Source organism: Aedes aegypti, chromosome 1, assembly GCF_002204515.2.
Source record: "Aedes aegypti strain LVP_AGWG chromosome 1, AaegL5.0 Primary Assembly, whole genome shotgun sequence".
NCBI lineage: Eukaryota > Metazoa > Arthropoda > Insecta > Diptera > Culicidae > Aedes > Aedes aegypti.
Genome location: NC_035107.1, coordinates 301654374 through 301669116, shown reverse-complemented (window position 1 = coordinate 301669116; position 14743 = coordinate 301654374). Strand labels below are relative to the sequence as shown.

Here is a 14743-nt window from a genome sequence, read left to right as displayed (position 1 = left end):
TTCCCCGAAAAGTAATGCAGTTAAAAGTGACGTAAGAATAGTCTGGTGACATGGTGTTGAACTTAAAACAACGATACAATCAAAAGAAGGAGATAATCGATCATTTTCGATTAAACACATTGCCAAAAATGCTGAGGACCGTGAAACTCGAAGGAACCGTCAATCAAAGCCTTCTAAGTTTGTAAGAAGCTTTCCAACAGCTAATGATATGCTTACCATAGTTCTGAATAGATAGCTTCAGTGGAAAAGTTCCACAAGCTTCTTCTGAGAAATGATGTTGAAGCTTTTCAATCTTTAGCATTTTTGATCATAGGCTGTTGAAAAGCTCTCCAACCCTTTCAAAATGTTTCAGTTCTTCTAAGAAAATGATTCTCACATTTTCTCGAGAAGCTCTTCAAGCTTGTTAGAAACTTTTCAAGCTTCCGTGGAATTTTACAAGCTTCTTCTAAGAGAAAGTTCAGGCTTTTCAAGCTTACGAGTTTTTGAAAACAGGAGGAGAGCCCTTCAAGCATAGCAAAACATTGGAAACCTTCGCTTATTTCGCTCGTTAAAAAGAAGTTCAAGCATGGGAGAAGCTTTTCGAAGAAATAATGGAAAACTCCTAAGCTTAAGAGGATCTTTTCAAGCTCTCAAGTATAACTTCTAAAAATGGCCTATAAATTGTATGCGACCTTTTTGAAAAATTCTAACTCTGAAACTGTTGATTTCAGAGAAAAATGTTCTATGAAGAAGTTGTAGTAAACTGTGGACTATATAGTCCAATATAAAATAAAATATTTTTTCAGTGTATATGTTTTTCTTATATAAGAAAAACATATACACTGAAAAAATATTTTATTTATTTTCATAAAAAGTTCAAAAATAAAACTTAAATTTTAAATTACACAAAAACCTAATTTATAATATTTTTTTTAATTTTCACCATAGAATCTTGATAGTGAACAGATGTTTGAGACAAAGTTTTATGATGGATAAATTTTTAATAAAAAAGTTTTTCTAAGAACAACTGTTCATTGATTTTCAAAATTTTGTTTTTTTTTTGTCCAAATAAATACGTTCTGATGATACAGCAAGCATCTTGAAATGATTCTAAGCCATAATTGTTATATAAATAATTTCACAGAACAGACTCACAAAATTCCTTTTTCGAAACACCTCCGTCGTGAAATAAATCCGTCGCTCCTCTAATTATCAAGCACCGCTCGAAAAATCGACATTGAAACTTCAATTTTTGAATTAACACGCTCAACACACGCCGGAGATAAAAAATCAGAGGGGGTTGTGTACAAGACACGACCGTATGACGTAGTGATATTTTGCATTTGAATTTTAGTCGATTTTCATAGTTGCAGCCTTCCTTTAGTTCAAACTCTAACATAATATCGTGACGGTCGCAACATTTTAGATTTTTAATTGACACCAAGTATATTGCCGTAAGATGTAGTTAACATCAAAAGAAGAATGAGCGAAGAAGCAGAAAATAGTCTCCTTTTATAGTGCACTAGCCAACCCAAAGGAATCGTGGAAGACAATATGAACGAGTTTGGTTGCGTAAGAAAGGGGTCGACATTTTCCCAATTTTCGACAGTCTATCGTCAAAAATCGAAAGTTTTCTCCATTTGAGTAAAATGTTGTATAAATTTCCGACCGATTGGTGGGAAAATATTGAAAATCTACCAATTAATGTCTGAGTTATTAGTATTTAAAATCTTACATAATTTCGTGACGGTCGCCACATTTTAGATTTTCAATTGACACCCAGTATATTGCCGTAAGACGAAGTTAACGTCAAAAAACGAGTCGCGCGAAACGCATTCAATTGCTGAAGCCATTCCAGAGTAGGGCTGTGCACAATGACGATTTATCGGTATCGGCGATATTCCAATGTTTCAATATCGGTATCGACGATATATCGGATTTGACATTATCGGTATCGAACCGATATCCGATATTTTTCAATGATGCGATTTCCAAACAATATCGAATATTTCGGGCTTATTTGACACCAACTGTTGCATTGTGGAATCAATTGTCTGAGTTTTGCAGTTATGGTATGTTATGTTTAGCGGATATCTTAAATTCCGTCTAACTAGTTTTAACATAATCATTGAATGTTGTCCTGATTATCGGACAGACAATAGTTTTATCGATATCGGAAAATATCGGGTCAACAGATATCGGATATCGTATCGATAAAATCAAACCGATAATATCGATATTATCGATAATATCGATATTTGCACAGCCCTATTCCAGAGCATTTTCGAGCAAACCGCAAGCAAATCGAATAAAAGTAAAAACATGACTTAAATCATTTTGAAAAATATATTTCCACAGAACATTTGCACATGGCATAGCACCATCCGCCGAATCTGGTGAAAACCAGCCGAATTGAGAAAAAAGAAAAAACATCGCGAAACGAGGTAAACGTGGCACAAAATTCAAAACGCATTCGCCCGCGCGCGCGGCTTGCTGCGATCTCACCTCATAATTTGAAAATGGCTACTTCTAAAGAAATTATTCATATAATCATCATAGCTTAGAATCATTTCAAGATGCTTACTGTATCATCAGAACGTATTTATTTGGACAAAAAAAAAAAACAAAATTTTGAAAATCAACGAACAGTTGTTCTTAGAAAAACTTTTTTATTAAAAATTTCTCCATCATAAAACTTTGTCCCAAACATCTGTTTACTTTCATGATTCTATGGTGAAAATTTAAAAATATTAAAAATGGGTTTTTTGTGTAATTTAAAATTTAAGTTTGATTTTTGATTTTTTTATGAAAATAAATAAAATATTTTTTCAGTGTATATTTTTTTCTTATATTCTAAACGGTTCACTACAACTTTTTCATAGAACATTTTTCTCTAAAATCAACAGTTTCGGAGTTAGAGTTTTTCAAATAAGTTGCATGAAAAAATTGAGTATACCCCATTCGGCATAAAGACGTTAGGCATAATGGATGTTAGGCATAATGGACGTTTGGCATAAAATAATTTGCGTGTGTGCCATTCAAAACTCTTCTCATATCGAAAATTGTTCGGGTCCATTTACAAATTGCATTACGTTGATGGAGGTGGGTAGTTGTTCTTGAGATGTAACAGCTCATAAAAAATAATGAGGTGGGTTAATTGGTTGGTTATAAATTACTATTTCCGGTGTTATGAAATTTGACAATGAATCCATTATCGGAAGTTATGGAAGAAGATTGGTATCATACACATTGTTACCATTCTTAAGTACAATCCAATTTTTATAAGTATTCATTTATATTTGTGATGATCAAAGTTAAGTTTTGTTCATATTTGCGATGAGCGAGTTTAGTTTGGTGAGTATATGACATTTTTGTTATGTTTTTCTTACATAATTGCGTTAATTCTAAAGAAGGGAAATCTTCCATGTAATGCAAATAAATAACTTGAAGACAAAAATCTAAAGTCAAGTCACAAATTCATGTTATGATAGGTGACATTACCTTCAACAATAGTATTCTGATAGTGTGACGCCAATAAAAGCGTTACCCGCTTCGAATCTGCTCATCAATTAAATGTGATGAAAACAGTTCCTTTGCCTCTTCTTTCAACAATTTTCGATGATTTACATTTTGATCAGCCACATATTCCGAAAGCACCTGGAAAATATTTGAAATTCGCCGAGTTTGAAAAGTAAACTTTGATTTCAAACTTAACTTAACAGCCAAGCTTCAATTTAACATATCAGAGTATTCAGCATTTAGCATGGCGTGCATTTTTTATGGAAATATTTACATCTACGATTCCAATAACTATTAGAACAGCAAGAATCTACAAAGCAGCATATTATTGAAAGAAGGTCCCTTTCTTACAGTCATATTGACCGTATAAGTATAAAGAATATCCTATGGTTCAAATAAGGGAAAATGTATGATGGAAGTATTAAGAGCAATAGTGACATACATTTTTGAATAAGTATGTCTCTTAAGAACAGTTTGATTATAAAAGAAAAAAATCTTATTGATACTCAATTTAAAGAAGGGATAATCTCTGATGAACAATTTGCCAATGTGTACAACCAAACTCAAAATTTGAGCAGCAGTTACAGCGTCGTTCATATTCATGCATTACACCCCAACCCGAGATCTTTGCTTAGTGTTCTAGGAGCACTTCCACCATTATTAACCAAATGTTTGCTATGCCAAAGTGGCCATTTTGCATTCCTATTTGTGCACGATACATGAGCACGTTTATACTTCATGGCCTAAGATCCTCGATCGAAATTGACCTCAAAAAATTCTCAACTATGAGACGACTGCAAGGCAATCGTATTTCAAAGGACACACGTTTGATCCTTGAAGCTCTCCACAATTACCGAAAAAAGTCAGCTCACTTTTCACACAAACAATTTCATTTGTTTTTTTGGGAATTATGTCTATCGTCCATTATGCCAAACATCTATTATGCCAAACGTCCATTGTGCCTATCGTACTTATGCCTAACGTATTTATGCCTACCGTCGTGCACCCGAAAAAAATTATAGGCCATTTTCAAAAGTTACACTTGAGTCAAAATGATCAATTTTTCTATGGAAAACACTTATTCTACCCTCCCTTGGGAAATACGTAGCATATCAAATACCCCCCCCCTTTCCAGTTTTTTTTAATTTCAAATATGAATAACATTTCAAAGTTTGATACTGATAATAGCTGACTTAAACGTCGGAATATTTAACCTGACGAATGATAGTTGATAGTAGAATGATAGCGCTCAAAAGTCTTTTGGAAAACAGTTGAAACAAACTTTCTGTCATGTTTGGTTTCCAGTTTATGCAGATTGAATTTAATTTGTAGTATCCTAAAACAAGATTACTTCTGAAAAAGTCAAAAAAAAAATCTTTGTTTGGATTGATAAAGTTAACAGTAATGAGTAAGGGCACAACATATTTTATAAAATATTGATAAGAAATTTCGTTATATTGGAGCATTTTTTAAAATTACTCACATTACAACACATTTCAGTGAATCAACAAAATACCTTAATTTAGGATTGAGCTTTGTCTTTTAATCTAAATTGAGGAAACTGAGTTATAGTACAATTTCGATGATACTCGAATTTGATGTCCTCATTATTATCCAGACTATTCCATCAATGCAAAAGAGATCTCTTGCTCTTGCACATAACACACTGAATAAATATTGTTTCAAAATAGCAACGTTAATATTTGTCAAAATAAGTATTTTGTATTCTTTTGAAGAAATAATGCTCCAACAAACGTGTTAACACATAAGCTATGTTTTCCAAGTCGATAAAGCATTGATTTTTTAATTAACTTATCAAACTTTTTATAATTAAATTAATTTACACATTAATACAATATACTACATACATAACTATTTAAAGCTTTATAAAATCTGTTTAATTGTATTTATCAGGTTTAAATTTTTTAGAAGATTTTCAATCTCATCATATTAATATTTGAGGCTGAATCATCGTTTAATAACCCAAGTTTAATAAGTCAAACAAAGAATTTTAATAAAAAAAATGTTTGTAATTTTTCTCAGTATTACTCTTTTCACCGACATGATTCAAAATGCTACGTCCACTTGATGGGACCCCTCCCTCCTCCTCGTCACACATCGTCACAAATTTGTAAAAACCCCCCTCCCCCCCATGATAAATTTGTGAACAAATTTATCATGTGACATAATTGATAATCGAATCGAACCACCTCTTCAACGCTATTTACCCGAATCTTCGTTGCCAGCAGGTCCAAATGATGATCCGGTCGCGTATCTGCGAACGACAGAACAGATGGCCATCGATGACAAGCTGCATGTTGCCGAGCTTTCCCACGATGAAGATGATGTGCCGGTCGTCTACAATGGTAGAAAACGATCGTTAGTGATTTGAATTAGTCTTTTTCTGAACGGGGAGTGTTATGAACTAGAATAATAAATCCGGGTATTTGGGTAGATTACTTCATTGGTTGCCATTCTAGTACTTCATTAAACACAGGATTAGTGTGAATTACTCTTGCTCTGCTATATACGATCCACCTTGGCGTATGATCTTCCTTTTGAGCTGCACATACAGTGGAACGGTTTCTGGGCCCATAACCTATTCTGATATAATTACGAAGACCTACGAAAAAGTCTAGCGCTAGCGGCTTTTGTGTTAAGTTTTTGATTTTTGACGAAATTGCGCTTTTAGTGATTTTTTAAGGTCAGTGTCGTAGATTTTTAGATTTGATTTTTGACATTTTGTTTTGGGTTAACAATTGAGAGCAATTTTATTTTTGGTTATTTTAGGATAACTTCAATGAAAATCACAATGCTTTTCCTAAATTGATTCGAAATTATACGAAACTGTGCTCGATTTCAATGTTTCCATGTTTTTATGTTTTTTAAATAAGCAGTTGAGTCATTGAGGAAAAGCTTCTTGAGCTCCTGAGGGAATGTTTCACTCGTTTTTTCTGAAAAAAAAAAACTTCATGGTTTTGAAGAGAAAATTGTCACTCTAAACTTTCGAAACCAAAAATGAAAAAAAGCTTACCAAGCTTTTGAGAGAAGGTTTTCTGAGATTTTGAAGAGAGTCTTTTCAAAATTTTGGGAAGAAGGTTTCCAAGCTAACGAGAAAAGGCTTCTGAGAAGAAATTTTCGAGCTTTCGAAGGCAAGCTTTCCGAGGAGAAATTTTCCAAGCTTCTGAGAATAAGCTGTCCCAGCTTCTGAGGAGAAGCTTTCCAAGCTTCTGAGGAGAAGTTCTCCAAGCTTCAAAGGAGAAGTTTAAAAAAATGACGAGTAGGAGTGTTCTAAGGCTCTGAGGAGAAGCTTTTCAAGCTTTTGAATTAAAATTTTCCAATCTTCTGTGGATAAGCTTTCCAGGCTTCTGAGGAGAGCTTTCCAAGCCTCTTTTTGCAAGCTTCTGAGGAGAAGCTTGCTAATATTTTTTGCTTCTGAGGAAAAGCTTTCATCGCTTCCGAGGAATGTGAACTCTTTTTAGACTAAGTTTTTAATAAATAATTCGTTGGCTTCTTTTCGATTAGTTATACTTATAGACATCCTGCAGACCGGAGTTCCAGGAATTTTCAGGAGACTACTTAAAACAAAATTATCACATATTTCACATGCATTGAAGAGGGAACAATTTATAATACAAGGAACTGTTCCCCAAATTACGACCCGCTCCGATAGCGAAGCGGGGGATGATTATGATACGGATTCGTGAAGATCACTCCGGCACTGTCGCTCCGGGTGGTCACTCGGGCGCAGCATTTCAACGCCCGATTTTTCGAACACAGCCAATAGGTTTGCGTCTTGCCGATGTTGTTCCGGGAGAAGGCATGCCCATCCACGAGCAGGACGGGCCGTCCTCGGTTGTCCAGTACAGTTCTCACGTCCAGCGGATACTGTACGCCCGTTATTGGCTCGAGGAGTTCGTCATCCGGTGGTTGTATGCGGAACTCCTCTTTGACCGAGATTCGGAAGTTGGGCGCTGGAATGGGGGAAAGGAAAGTGATCAGTGGTGTATTCAAAGTGAGGAGGTAAACTTTAAAACAACTTTAGTTTAAGTTTAAGTTCAACTGATCAATTTCAACATTTTCATTTATTTCAGAACACAAATATGGCGCCTAAAGTTCCGGCGGATGATTGTGTGGTTGGCGGTTGTACTTTATCTTGGTACTGTCGGTCATTCTTGCCCGGCAATTTCGGGAGTCCTGTTTCCGGCATACCCAGTAGATTTTCGTATCGTACCCACTTTTCCTGCGGTAGCTGTAACCGTCGATGGTGAGTGTCGAGTTCCCCAAATGGTTGGTTCCCAGGCTCAATACGTGATCTGAAAGGTTCAGAGTCGTACTGCGTCGTCCTGAAATGATACACGATGAATTATGTGACAGCAATTTGGATCGAAACTTCCTCATTGAAAATACTCAAAAAATAAATTTTGCGAGGTAGTTTTTTAATAAATTGATTTATTAACTTCTCGCATAGCTTGTATGTTGTAATATAGTATCGATTAGGATAAATCTGTAGTATATTTTCTACTGCTTTCATAGCTGCTATGCTAACATCTTCTAAGGAGAAGCTGTTGAGTAGAAGATCCGAAAGATTTTGAGTAGAAGCTTCCAAAGCTTCTGAGGCGAAGCTTTCAAAGCTTCTGAGCTGAAGTTTCCAAGCTTCTATGGAATAGCTTCCCAGCTTCCGAGAAAAATCTTCCCAGCTTCTGAGAAGCTTCCCAGCTTCTGACACGAAACTTCCAAGCTTTTGAGGAGATGCTTCCAAGCTTTTGAGGAGAAGTTTCCAAGCTTTTGAGGAGAAATGCTTCCAAGCTTCTGACGAGGAGTTTCCAAGCTTCTGACAAGAAGCTTTCAAGCTTCTTACTAGAAGATTCCAAGCTTCCGACGACGAAAAGCTTCAAAGCTTTTGACAAGAAGCTTCTCAGCTTCTGAGCAGAAACTTCCAAGCTTCTGACTAGAAGCTTCCAAGCTTCTGAGCAGAAGTTTCAAGCTTCTGAGCAGAAGCTTCCAAGCTTCTGAGCAGAAGCTTCCAAGCTTCTGAGCAGAAGCTTCCAAGCTTCTGAGCAGAAGTTTCCAAGCTTCTGAGCAGAAGCTTCTGATGATAAGCTTCCAAGCATCTGAGGAAAAGCTTCCCATCATCTGAGGAAAAGCTTCCCATCATCTGAGGAGAAGCTTCCAAGCTTTTGAGGAGAAGCTTCCAAGCTTCTGAGGAGAAGTTTCCCAGCTTCTGAGGAGAAGTTTCCCAGCTTCAGAGGAGAAGCTTCCAAGCTTCTGAGGAGAAGCTTCCAAGCTTCTGAGGAGAAGCTTCCAAGCTTCTGAGGAGAAGCTTCCAAGCTTCTGAGGAGAAGCTTCCAAGCTTCTGAGGAGAAGCTTCCAAGCTTCTGACGAGAAACTTCCCAGCTTCTGAGGAGAAGCTTCCCAGCTTCTGAGGAGAAGCTTCCAGCTTCTGAGGAGAAACTTCCAAGCTTCTGAGAAGAAGCTTCCAAGCTTCTGAGGAGAAACTTCCAAGCTTCTGAGAAGAAGCTTCCAAGCTTCTGAGAAGAAGCTTCCAAGCTTCTGAGGAGAAGCTTCCAAGCTTCTGAGGAGAAGCTTCCAGCTTCTGAGGAGAAGCTTCCAGCTTCTGAGGAGAAGCTTCCAGCTTCTGAGGAGAAGCTTCCCAGCTTCTGAGGAGAAGCTTCCCAGCTTCTGAGGAGAAGCTTCCCAGCTTCTGAGGAGAAGCTTCCCAGCTTCTGAGGAGAAGCTTCCCAGCTTCTGAGGAGAAGCTTCCCAGCTTCTGAGGAGAAGCTTCCCAGCTTCTGAGGAGAAGCTTCCCAGCTTCTGAGGAGAAGCTTCCCAGCTTCTGAGGAGAAGCTTCCCAGCTTCTGAGGAGAAGCTTCCCAGCTTCTGACCAGAAACTTCCCAGCTTCTGAGGAGAAGCTTCCCAGCTTCTGAGGAGAAGCTTCCCAGCTTCTGAGGAGAAGCTTCCCAGCTTCTGAGGAGAAGCTTCCCAGCTTCTGAGGAGAAGCTTCCCAGCTTCTGAGGAGAAGCTTCCCAGCTTCTGACGAGAAACTTCCCAGCTTCTGAGGAGAAGCTTCCCAGCTTCTGAGGAGAAGCTTCCCAGCTTCTGAGGAGAAGCTTCCCAGCTTCTGAGGAGAAGCTTCCCAGCTTCTGAGGAGAAGCTTCCAGCTTCTGAGGAGAAGCTTCCCAGCTTCTGAGGAGAAGCTTCCCAGCTTCTGAGGAGAAGCTTCCCAGCTTCTTAGGAGAAGCTTCCCAGCTTCTGACGAGAAACTTCCCAGCTTCTGAGGAGAAGCTTCCCAGCTTCTGAGGAGAAGCTTCCCAGCTTCTGAGGAGAAGCTTCCCAGCTTCTGACGAGAAACTTCCCAGCTTCTGAGGAGAAGCTTCCCAGCTTCTGAGGAGAAGCTTCCCAGCTTCTGAGGAGAAGCTTCCCAGCTTCTGAGGAGAAGCTTCCCAGCTTCTGAGGAGAAGCTTCCCAGCTTCTGAGGAGAAGCTTCCCAGCTTCCCAGCTAAGATAAGAAATGGATTGACACCGAAATATTTGACAGAGAACGTGCAATACGGATCAGACGTGCATCGATATGCGACACGAAGAGCAAATGACTTTCGACTACCAAATTTGACAATGACGGGAACACAAAATTCATTATTTTTCAAAGGATTTAGACTTTTTAACTCACTTCCAGATGAAGTAAAGTATGAGACTAATGAGAATCGATTCAAGCGGAAATGTAAACCATTAATAAAAAATCTGATGGAAACTTAAGAAAACAAGACGATGGACATACGCGGGAGCCAGACGAATAAAAAATAACGGATAGAAGACGATGACACATGAGGACACTACGAATAAAATATCAAATTGATAAACTAAGTCTTGTAAGCCTCCCCTTTGCAAAAAAGCGTATGGGGTAGAGGAGGAGTTCGAAAGTTAAAACTCCTATGGGACCATCAAGAAAAAAAGCTTCTGAACAGAAACTTCCCAGCTCCTGAGAAGAAACTTCCCAGCTCCTGAGACGAAGCTTCCAAGCTTCTGAGGAGAAGCTTCCCAGCTTCTGACGAGAAACTTCCCAGCTTCTGAGGAGAAGCTTCTCAGCTTCTGAGGAGAAGCTTCTCAGCTTCTGAGGAGAAGCTTCCCAGCTTCTGACGAGAAACTTCCCAGCTTCTGAGGAGAAGCTTCCCAGCTTCTGAGGAGAAGCTTCCCAGCTTCTGAGGAGAAGCTTCCCAGCTTCTGAGGAGAAGCTTCCCAGCTTCTGACGAGAAACTTCCCAGCTTCTGAGGAGAAGCTTCCCAGCTTCTGAGGAGAAGCTTCCCAGCTTCTGAGGAGAAGCTTCCCAGCTTCTGAGGAGAAGCTTCCCAGCTTCTGACGAGAAACTTCCCAGTTTCTGAGGAGAAGCTTCCCAGCTTCTGAGGAGAAGCTTCCCAGCTTCTGAGGAGAAGCTTCCCAGCTTCTGAGGAGAAGCTTCCCAGCTTCTGAGGAGAAGCTTCCCAGCTTCTGAGGAGAAGCTTCCAGCTTCTGAGGAGAAGCTTCCCAGCTTCTGAGGAGAAGCTTCCCAGCTTCTGAGGAGAAGCTTCCCAGCTTCTGAGGAGAAGCTTCCCAGCTTCTGAGGAGAAGCTTCCCAGCTTCTTAGGAGAAGCTTCCCAGCTTCTGAGGAGAAGCTTCCCAGCTTCTGAGGAGAAGCTTCCCAGCTTCTGAGGAGAAGCTTCCCAGCTTCTGAGGAGAAGCTTCCCAGCTTCTGAGGAGAAGCTTCCCAGCTTCTGACGAGAAACTTCCCAGCTTCTGAGGAGAAGCTTCCCAGCTTCTGAGGAGAAGCTTCCCAGCTTCTGAGGAGAAGCTTCCCAGCTTCTGAGGAGAAGCTTCCCAGCTTCCCAGCTAAGATAAGAAATGGATTGACACCGAAATATTTGACAGAGAACGTGCAATACGGATCAGACGTGCATCGATATGCGACACGAAGAGCAAATGACTTTCGACTACCAAATTTGACAATGACGGGAACACAAAATTCATTATTTTTCAAAGGATTTAGACTTTTTAACTCACTTCCAGATGAAGTAAAGTATGAGACTAATGAGAATCGATTCAAGCGGAAATGTAAACCATTAATAAAAAATCTGATGGAAACTTAAGAAAACAAGACGATGGACATACGCGGGAGCCAGACGAATAAAAAAAAACGGATAGAAGACGATGACACATGAGGACACTACGAATAAAATATCAAATTGATAAACTAAGTCTTGTAAGCCTCCCCTTTGCAAAAAAGCGTATGGGGTAGAGGAGGAGTTCGAAAGTTAAAACTCCTATGGGACCATCAAGAAAAAAAGCTTCTGAACAGAAACTTCCCAGCTCCTGAGAAGAAACTTCCCAGCTCCTGAGACGAAGCTTCCAAGCTTCTGAGGAGAAGCTTCCCAGCTTCTGAGGAGAAGCTTCCCAGCTTCTGAGGAGAAGCTTCCCAGCTTCTGAGGAGAAGCTTCCCAGCTTCCCAGCTAAGATAAGAAATGGATTGACACCGAAATATTTGACAGAGAACGTGCAATACGGATCAGACGTGCATCGATATGCGACACGAAGAGCAAATGACTTTCGACTACCAAATTTGACAATGACGGGAACACAAAATTCATTATTTTTCAAAGGATTTAGACTTTTTAACTCACTTCCAGATGAAGTAAAGTATGAGACTAATGAGAATCGATTCAAGCGGAAATGTAAACCATTAATAAAAAATCTGATGGAAACTTAAGAAAACAAGACGATGGACATACGCGGGAGCCAGACGAATAAAAAAAAACGGATAGAAGACGATGACACATGAGGACACTACGAATAAAATATCAAATTGATAAACTAAGTCTTGTAAGCCTCCCCTTTGCAAAAAAGCGTATGGGGTAGAGGAGGAGTTCGAAAGTTAAAACTCCTATGGGACCATCAAGAAAAAAGCTTCTGAACAGAAACTTCCCAGCTCCTGAGAAGAAACTTCCCAGCTCCTGAGACGAAGCTTCCAAGCTTCTGAGGAGAAGCTTCCCAGCTTCTGACGAGAAACTTCCCAGCTTCTGAGGAGAAGCTTCTCAGCTTCTGAGGAGAAGCTTCTCAGCTTCTGAGGAGAAGCTTCTCAGCTTCTGAGGAGAAGCTTCCTAGTTTCTGTGGAGAAACTCCAGGCTTCTGAGGAGGAACTTCGAAGCTTCTGATAAGAAGTCATCAGCCTCCAATGCTCTCCAAGCAGCTGAGGAAAAACTCTCCGAGCTTTTGAGGAGAAGCTTACAAGCATCTGAGAAGAAGCTTCCAAGCTTCTGAGGAGAAGCTTCCCAGCTTTTGAGGAGAAGCTTCCCAGCTTCTGAGGAGAAGCTTCCCAGCTTCTGAGGAGAAGCTTCCCAGCTTCTCAGGAGAAGCTTCCCAGCTTCTGACGAGAAGCTTCCAAGCCTTTGACGAGAAGCATCAATGCTTCTGAGGAGAAACTTTCAAGCTTTTGAGAAGAAGCTTCCAAGCTTCTGAGGAGAAGCTTCCCAGCTTCTGACGAGAAACTTCCCAGCTTCTGACGAGAAACTTCCCAGCTTCTGAGGAGAAGCTTCCCAGATTCTGAGGAGAATCTGCCATGCTTCTTAGAAGAAGCATCCCAGCTTCTGAGAAGAAACTTCCCAGCTTCTGAGGAGAAGCTTCTTCGCTTCTGAGGAGAAGCTTCTCAGCTTCTGAGGAGAAGCTTCCTAGTTTCTGTGGAGAAGCTCCAGGCTTCTGAGGAAGAACTTCGTAGCTTCTGATAAGAAGTCATCAGCCTCCAATGCTCTCCAAGCAGCTGAGCAAAAACTCTCCGAGCTTTTGAGGAGAAGCTTCCAAGCATCTGAGAAGAAGTTTCCAAGCTTCTGAGGAGAAGCTTCCCAGCTTCTGACGAGAAGCTTCCCAGCTTCTGACAAGAAGCTTCCAAGCCTTTGACGAGAAGCATCCATTCTTCTGAGAAGAAACTTTCAAGCTTTTGAGAAGAAGCTTTCAAACTTTTAAGAAGAAGCTTGCAAGCTTCTGAGAAGAAGCTTGCAAGCTTCTGAGAAGAAGCTTCCAAGCTTCTGAGGAGAAGCTTCCAAGCTTCTGAGGAGAAGCTTCCCAGCTTCTGAGGAGAAGCTTCCCAGCTTCTGAGAAGAAGCTTCCCAACTTCTGAAGAGAAGCTTCCCAGCTCCTGAGAAGAAGCTTCCAAGCTTCTGAGGAGAAGTTTCCCAGCTTCTGAGGAGAAGTTTCCCAGCTTCTGACGAGAAACTTCCCAGCTTCTGAGGAGAAGCTTCTCAGCTTCTGAGGAGAAGCTTCCTAGTTTCTGTAGAGAAGCTCCAGGCTTCTGAGGAGGAACTTCGAAGATTCTGATAAGAAGTCATCAGCCTCCAATGCTCTCCAAGCAGCTGAGAAAAAACTCTCCGAGCTTTTGAGGAGAAGCTTCCAAGCATCTGAGAAGAAGCTTCCAAGCTTCTGAGGAGAAGCTTCCCAGCTTCTGAGGAGAAGCTTCCCAGCTTCTGACGAGAAGCTTCCCAGCTTCTGACGAGAAGCTTCCCAGCTTCTGACAAGAAGCTTCCAAGCCTTTGACGAGAAGCATCCATGCTTCTGAGAAGAAACTTTCAAGCTTTTGAGAAGAAGCTTCCAAACTTTTAAGAAGAAGCTTGCAAGCTTCTGAGAAGAAGCTTCCAAGCTTCTGAGGAGAAGCTTCCCAGCTTCTGAGGAGAAGCTTCCCAGCTTCTGAGGAGAAGCTTCCCAGCTTCTGAGGAGAAGCTTCCCAGCTTCTGAGGAGAAGCTTCCCAGCTTCTGAGGAAAAGCTTCCCAGGTTCTGAGGAGAAGCTTCCCAGCTTCTGAGGAGAAGCTTCCCAGCTTCTGAGGAGAAGCTTCCCAGCTTCTGAGGAGAAGCTTCCCAGCTTCTGAGGAGAAGCTTCCCAGCTTCTGAGGAGAAGCTTCCCAGCTTCTGAAAAGAAACTTCCCAGCTTCTGAGGAGAAGCTTCCCAGCTTCTGAGGAAAAGCTTCCCAGGTTCTGAGGAGAAGCTTCCCAGCTTCTGAGGAGAAGCTTCCCAGCTTCTGAGGAGAAGCTTCCCAGCTTCCGAGCTTCTGACGAGAATTGTGCTGACGAGAAGCATCCATGCTTCTGAGGAGAAGCTTTCAAGCTTTTGAGGAGAAGCTTTCAAGCTTTTGAGAAGAAGCTTCCAAGCTTCTGAGAAGAAGCTTCCAAGCTTCTGAGGAGAAGCTTCCAAGCTTCTGAGGAGAAGCTTCCCAGCTTCTGAGGAGAAG

The 14743-nt window shown here is 40.6% G+C and overlaps 1 protein-coding gene across 3 annotated transcripts in view; it reads right to left on the bottom strand.

Annotated features, from left to right (window-relative positions):
- LOC5573536 (modifier of mdg4) overlaps window positions 1-14743 on the bottom strand; it is a 419719-nt gene that overhangs the window by 114962 nt on the left and 290014 nt on the right. The gene's annotated exons all lie outside the window — the stretch shown is intronic.